Raw genomic sequence first — 8,510 nt, forward strand, 5'->3', positions numbered from 1 at the left:
TTCTCACTTGGTGAAAGTTGAGGAACTCCACCTCCTTCTCCAAGCTTGTGAGAAGTGAGAGCCTACACCAACACTCTTGGCTATGGAATGCAAATCCAACCAAGAGCCATGCTTCAATGCTTAAGCTTGCCATCTTCTCCATCTTCATTACTATGCTATTATGTATGCTAGCAAGAAGAGTAATGATAAGTGAGGAACTATTTCTTTCTTCTATGGAATGTTTCTTCTTCCTCTTCCCTATCCTCATACCCCGCTAGCTCTCTCCACCTTCGAAGGTCTTTGAGGCCTTGGGACTGAGGGTTGGGATAGTCACTGCTTTCTACAAAGTTTATATTATTCTTGTTATGCATGAAGCTTTCCATCTTCATTGCATCACTTAGGTCATAAGAAACACAAAGATTGTATTGTACCAAGTCTCTCTTGATGGGAGAAACTATAATACAAATGCCTATTGGAGGGGGGACCGGCTTCGTATGAATCCGGTCCTCAACTATTGTCATGTTCTCTAAACTCTCTCTCTTGAAAAAGTATTTTTCATGCCAAGTTAGCTAAGTACCATGTTTATGTTGATACCATCAATTAAGTTCACCCGCTATGCTCACAAAGTAATCTCACAAAAGTGCTTCACCTAATTTCCTAATTCCGCTACTCTCAAAGTTCATAGGCCATTTCCATTACATAGTGTGTATTGAGGGAAGAGGGAGCTTCCCTTTCGTGTGGTGATGGCGAACCCCCATGGGGCGATGTTCTGGTTGTGCGCAGTGGTGCGGTGGCGGAGATAGGCCTGTTTTGGAAGAGGCCGGCGAGAAGGGGCGCCAGTGCCACACGCGCCCACTTGCGGGAGGTTGGTGGTGCAGTAAATGACATGGCAGGGGCCTGTTCCCGATCGCTGTTCCCGATCCGGCCCTTGAAGGGCACGTTTTGAAGGTAAAAGGGGGGAGGGCAATAGCAACATCGCTAATGCCCCCCTCCCCGGTGCATGGTTAAGGGGGCAGTCCCATGGAAAGAGGGAGAAAGAGCCCTAGGACTGCCCAGTGAAAGGGACAAGTAGGCAGTTTCTAGGCCAGCCAAGCAAAGGCAAAGGGCGAGGTGGAAGCCGGACCAAAAGTGAAGGAGGTGAGAGAAGAGAGAGAGAGAGAGAGAGAGAGAGAGAGAGAGAGAGAGAGAGAGAGAGAGAGAGAGAGAGAGAGAGAGAGAGAGAGAGGGCAGGACCTAGGAACCGAACAGAGGTGGTCAAATGTGAGGCCGAAGGGACAGTGCAAAGTTTGAGTAGCCCAAAGGGGTAAAAAATAAAAAAACGAAACGAAAAAAAAATCCTAGGGGGAAATAGCGACATCGCTAATGCCCCCCCCCCCCCCCCTCCCCAAGTGCAAAAGAGAGAGAAATTGAGCAGATGAACCAAGGCAGCTACCCCTTCCAAGAGATACCAAATGTGGATGCCAGATGGTCAAATGTGAGGGCAGTTTTCAAAATTGAAGACCCCCCTATAAAAGTCAAATTTTAATCAAATTAGGGGCTTTTTTGTGCCATTTGAAGCCTGGAAAGTGGAACTCTACGCCAGAGGAGTGTGCCTATCAAATCCCTTTGTATTTTTCTCGTGAAAATGGCCATGGTGATGGTGTTGCTAGCCTGTATACATGCTTTGTGAAGTGCAATCAAGCCACTATTGCCCCGTCTTGTTGTTGTTTCCCCTTCCCCCCTTCTCTTTCTCCTGCTCTGGTGTTTCCCCTCGGTGTCGGTTGCGTGGATGCGTGTGCCCCCCCCAGACCGACAGTGTTTTGTGTGAGAGAGTGAGATTGAGTGATTGTGTGTGTGTGTGTGTGTGTGTGTGTAAGGGTGGAGACAGACTGTGGCAGTAGGTGTGCATTGTGTGGTGGATTTGTGGAGTGTGTGAGCCTTGGGAATTGAGCAGGCGGTGGTCTGCTAGTGTGAAGTGTGTTTTCGAAGGTGTTTTCCGAGAGGATAGGGGTGTTGTGGATACCATGAGCTATAGAGAGGCCTTTGTTGTTGTGTCGGGCGTGTTCCCCCATTCCCCCTCTCCGATGTGAATCTACCTATCAAGCACCTATTGCAACTACTAAAGAGATTAAAGCCATGAAGATGGAGCTAGAGTAGGAAAACTTGCAACGACAACTCCTCATGACCGCATTTCTTGCAAGTAGATCCCAAAGAGAACAAGAAATCAAAGAGATTCAAGAGCAATTGGCCAAGTCTAAATCAACCCTCTCTACCCAATTGGAGATGCACACAAAGGAATTTCAAGCCAAATCATTGGAAATCAGTGCTCTCCACTCAAAGCAATAGTACCAATCATTCAAACATAGTAGCTAGTTGAATTTGAAAGCACTGACATGCCCCCACTGGACCTTCTAAGTACATCATCCAGGGAGATATTCTGGATACTGAAGAAGAAAAATAATCTACAAATGCCAGGGATGAGCTCATGATCTGTATAGAAGACATGCTAGAGAGGTCCCAGAAGGAGTACATGAAATACGAGTTGAAAGTGCTTCTGATTCTCAAGCCCATATGAGCATGTTAAGAAATTTTCCCATAAGATGGTGTACCTACCTTTGATGAAACGAGAAGCACTACTATAATAAAGAAAGCTACTGCCAACTTTGGAGCCAAATTCAAAAGGTGATTATGAAGATGTGCCAATCACAGCTGAGTCGGTACTACTCATCCTAGAGAGCCAGCCAATGTGGATACACAAATGATTTGAGAAAAGGACCGAGGATGAGACGACATACCAAAATTCTCCCCAGCATCTAAGGATCAACACAACATACTACCCAATCCCAAGACATTGATCTTGGGAGACATACTATACATGGAGGAAGAGAAGGCCATTTGTTCTAAACTATCCAATTATTTCGAAGCCTCTCCACAACCATAAACTAATGGAGGCATACATGGTGCATACTCTAAAAGTAGTGATCAATATGATGAGAGATGTGCCCGATTAGACCCACCAAGTGGCCCGCAAAATAGTAAAGATTATACTCACATGCATAGAGGCCTTTGAAGAGATTGACAAGGTAGAACACCCATGGGAGATGTTCCTCAAAGGCACTGAGGGCATCAACTAGAACATGAGACTGAAGCCCCCTCAAAGAACATCATTATGGGAATGTATGCATGGCTGATGCGCCTCCCATCCCACTACATGTAGAATTTTAAATAGGCCTTCAAGATCGGGTTTTTTGAGATGGATTCCACCATCATCAACCTCCTTGCCAAAGATATACAGGCCAAGCATGTTGCATATCAGAGTACACTGCTCAACTACATGTTCAAATATTTGTCCATCAAATTTGACATCATTGCCAAAGCCGTCAAGTTCAACTAGATCACGAAGACACTCAAAAGACAATAATTTGACTATTGAAGACTTGCACGAGATTGTGCAACGGCTAGAAAGGGGGAGTGTTTGGTTGATGCAATTGACAGGCACCCTCCTAGATGACCACACCTTGTCCAAGCCCCAAATTTTGATGTAATTCATCCTATTTTGTAAAAGAGTCCATGTAATTTTGAGCCTAATATTGTATACATTGAGTTGTAATATTTTGTCATGAGCCCAAAGCAATGTGGGCCAACCATAGGCCATTTGAAAATGTTGAGTATGGACCCTAATTCACCCCTTGTAATTTTTATTGTCAAAAATGCACATTTGTAAGGCCCCTGTTATGAGGAGAAGCCATCGTGCGTGAGAAAAAAAACAAAACGGCGCGTGCGGATGATGGGGGAGATCTACCTCCCCCCTTTTTTGTCAAATCAATGAACCTGGTGAAGGATTGAAATGGCTGGTTGATTGGCCGATTGGCCGTGGGAGGTAGTCAATGGCAGGGGGGCCGATCGAAAGTGCTTGAATTAATTTTTCCACTTGAATTCTCTAGTATAGGTAGTAGCTGCACATAGGTAGTATTATATCAGGTATAATGTTGTATGTGAATCCCCAAGGTGTGTACGCTCCAAAAGGAAATCTTTTGGTACTCTTGGAGCACCAATATAAGCTCAAATATAGTTTACTATCACCAAAGCAAGCACCATAGGAATAGTATATACAAACTCTTCAACCACCAATATATACTCATGGATATCCTAAAATACTTGGAACCATGAAGAATACCTTCACCCTGGGTATAAGCTAGCATGAGGTCAAACAAGTACTTCAAGTATACATAAAAGAAAACAAAGGTGCATTGGGCCAAAGTGCATAGACTAGGTACTTCAACACTATCAATTTTTTTACATGTACCTTGTAGAAATATATTATCTTGAAGGTTACCTAGAGTACCTACATAAAGATGCTAGTAATACTACCATGTCAAAGGGGTTGGTGCTCAAAAGCACCAATGTAAACTCATAAGTTCTATTAGGGTCCTCTTGGACAACCAATGTACATTTAAGGTAGTTCAAAACCACGTTTGTAAACTCATAGGTTCTTTACAACCATGACAATACATACTAGTAGGTTCTCTTGGGGTACTTGGAAGCTTCAAAAGTACCTTGATATTAGGCAGAGACTAGCATGAGACCAACATGTATTTCCATGATACAAACTCTAGGTATATAGGTACTTTAAATGCACTCTTTGAGTTACTTATTAAAGGATAAATTTCAAGGACTTATATACTTTGCAAAAACTGGTACTTCATAAAGTACCATTTATAGTGGCTCAGGTACTTTACTACCTAACAAAAGGTTTAGAAAAGTACCATGTTAGGTAGCGTGTTCAAGTTGCAATGACTTTAACCTTGTCTTCACTACATGTTTTGTTGAAATTTACTTTTCATTGGATAGGTGGATCTTTATAGGAGAGTCAAAATGCAATATTCACACATCAAGATCTCTGTCAAATGTTTGAGGGAGTGAAGCTTTAGTTTGTTCGCAAGTTGAAGGATAAGTACACTTGTTGCTTCATTGCTCACATACAGATGATATACCTCAAGGATGCATTCAACCATATGAAACAAAGCAAGACAGGAGTGCACATTGAAGGGTGTGGCTACAAGTGTGATGTATGCCTCACAAAAGAGGTCCTAGAGAATTGTGGAGCGGTTGGGTACATCCACAATAGCATCAATAAATTGGCTGAGATGGTATTATGTCCGGAGCTAGATGATTCTATGTTTCATAAGTTGTCTTGCTTGAAGGGAAAATGTGATCAATGTGGATGGATCATAGCGGTTAGTGCTCTCTCTAAAAGAAGAATATGAAAATGCATTCCAAGTTTCAATAAAGGTGTTTGAAGACATTGCTTCAACCCATCAAGAGGGCAAGAAGCACAATGATCTACTGGTCAAGTAAATGGGATTCAAGGATTTTATATCCTTCCTTAAAAATCATCTAACCACCTATATCAAACACAAATTTCTTCCCAGGTGGAAATCTTAGCAATTCAAAGATTACATTCAAAGGTTTCCTAGAGACTTGGTAGTTTGTGTTATAGACTTTGTTGAGGAAATGAAATCTAATCAATGCATTGGTACTCTTCACAAGTCACAATCTTGGTGTAAATCACCTATGTTTGGGATGAGGCTGATAGGTGTTAAAGTATTTACCATTTTACATCTCTGATGATAAAGAGAATGACACATTATTTTTGCAGCATTGCACATGATTGCATGAAATTGCATAGTGTGTGGCTACAAGAGCAAGGATTCAACTCCTTGAAGCGGCACTGTGTTTGGTCAAATGCATGTGCTTCTCAAATCAATGCATCCATTCCATTTTTCTTTGTGTCAAGGTATCCTAGCTTCTTTGATTTGATTAACATGATTTCAAGTTTTTTGTTTTTTCCTAGCCTTTGAGACGGGTCATTAATCTAGCTACTACTCTTTGGCTGGCATTGAAATTTTATGGCATTTCTTTACATCGATCCATGACAAAGGAGATCATGATGGACTGATGCAATTCCCAAATGGCTTTGACACATGAGTATTTATAACCTCTTGCATGGCACATGAAGTGTGCCAAGGATGTGATTTGTCTCTTGAAACACAAATTTTATGATGAAAACACCTAGTCAGAGGTGACTTGAATTTTGTGGGACATCAAAGCGGCTGATGTGACAAGCAAAAGGAAATGGAATTTTAAGTGAGTGAACGGCCACACTCATTGTAATGGAATATGGCTATATCATTGGCTATAGCGGAAATTGAAATAACAAGAGTGAGCATTTCCTTTAAGAGATTTCTTAAAGAGCATAAGAAGAGTAATTGATTCAAGGTAGCAAGATGAACATTACACCTAATTAGCATGGCATGAACAATACTTGTAAAAGCAAGAGAGAGAGAGAGAGAGAGAGAGAGAGAGAGAGAGAGAGAAGGTTAGAGAAATTGACAATAGTTGAGGACCGGCTTTATGTGGATCCGGTCCCCCTCCAAAAGGCTTTTGTATTATATAATTCCCCATAAAGAGAGACTTGGTACAATACAAGATTATGTTCCTTGAGACCTCATTGATTCAATGAAGATGGTAGAATTCATACACCAAAATTGTTCGCTTAATTAACTTGCAAAAGAGTTAACATAACCCCGGCCTCAATCCCAAGACCTCAAACACCTTCAAAGTTGGCAAGAGCTAGCAAGGAGTGAGGGAAGAGGAATAAGAAGTAACATACAAGAAATAAATAGACTCCTAACTCGTATTACTCTTGTAGATTAAGAAAGCATAGTAGCATAGTAATGAAGATGAAGAAGATGGAAAGCTTTCACTTTGGAGCATGGCTCTAGGCTGGATTTGCATTCTATAGCCAAGAGTTGTTGGTGTAGACTCTCAACTTCTCAAGCTTGGAGAAGGAAATGGAGTTCTTGCAGAACACACTATGAGAATGAGAGTGTGTGTGAGTGTGTGAGAGAGAGTATATGGTCAAGCACACCCCCTCCTTGCTTTGGGTTGACCCCTCCTTGTAGCTCATGCTTGAAGCTTATTGGATCATGTCAAGCCTAGCCAATCACAAGCCTAGGTCATTTCAATCTATAGAGGTAGCCTTTGGACAAGTGTCCTCCTTTCCCTTTTGAGAGAGAGGACTTGAATAAATATTGAACAATAAAATTAACAAACTAAATTTTCATTGGACCCCTTTAGAGGCCAACCAATAGGCTTTAGGCACCTTATGAGGGCAACATGGGGAGGAGCTTGACATGTGTCCTTGTTGCCTCTTTTGTCTTGGGCTTGCCTTGAGTGATTGTGTGTGTGTTCTCTCTCATGCCCCTACTTGTAGGTCTCTCCCCCCCTTGTGTAGGGATCTAGGTTGACTTTGGATAACCTCGCCCCTTAAGCACCTTAACCATGAAGCCCCTCAAGAACCTTAGTCATAAAGCACCTTAGTCATAAATCATGACAAGCACCTCAAGAACCTTAGTGATAAATCATGACAAGCACCTCAAGCACCTTAGTCATCAAGCATGACAAGCACCTAAAGCACCTTAGCGATAAATCATGACAAGCACCTCAAGCACCCTAGTCATCAAGAATGACAAGCACCCCAGTCAGCTCAAGCACAACAAGCACCTCAAGCATATGCTTAGCTTGTCTAAGGTCTAACATACCCTAAGGTCTAAAATACCCTAAGGGCTTAGGTCTAAGGACTTTTAACACCAACCATTGGAGGTCTTTGATGAAGCTAACCCTAAGGTCTTTTAAACGCTATTATCTAGTCATTTCTCTTTGATAAACCATCTTCCTTTTGGACCTGTTGCCTTCTCTCAATTTCATGTGCTGAGATAGACCTAAAAGCACATGTCTATATTCTAACTCTTGTTCCCGTTTATTTTTTCACATTAATAAATGATTAGTTCAATTTGAAAAAATCACTTGGGTTAGTTAGATATTAGATTTTATGACATTACCTCTCTCTTGGAATCATAGTCGTCCTTGACTTGTATAAGGTAGAGAAGATAAAGTCTTAGTCATTAGTCTATCTTTTGTAGCGGGTAGAGGATCCCTTTTTACCCTATGACATCATTCCATAATGGATGACTAATCCATTGGGTGCTTGGGAGACTTAACTGCCACAAGCATGTCGCTCTTTTGTCCATATCATACTTCCCAAAGTAGAGTGACAAATTTCTACTTGGTGTTTGGGAGATATCGTCATCATAAACATGATGGTAAGTATGCATACTACTCAAATTTGTGCACAATATAAAGAGAGACCTAGTATTACAAGAAAAAGCATTGATCATTTAAAAGAAACATTTACATTTGCTTACTCTAGTGTAGCATTGTATGAAAAGATCTTTGTAGGTCTCGGCTATACTCATCGGCAACGAAGATCTTCCAATGTACCTTAAGTAGAAAGGGATTATATATATAAATCCAAAACTCAAGTCTCAGGTGCCCACACACCTCTTCTTATTTATAAACAAAGTTTGGGTGCCCATACACCATAACAAGCTACCCATACAACTGGGCGACTCCCCTAGGATAAAAACAAGATCCTAACATTAAAGACACAATGACATGAGTGGAGTAGAGACTCCATACTCACGGAGGTA

Source organism: Adiantum capillus-veneris, chromosome 5 (assembly GCF_014529385.1).
Source record: "Adiantum capillus-veneris isolate H3 chromosome 5, ASM1452938v2, whole genome shotgun sequence".
Lineage (NCBI taxonomy): Eukaryota > Viridiplantae > Streptophyta > Polypodiopsida > Polypodiales > Pteridaceae > Adiantum > Adiantum capillus-veneris.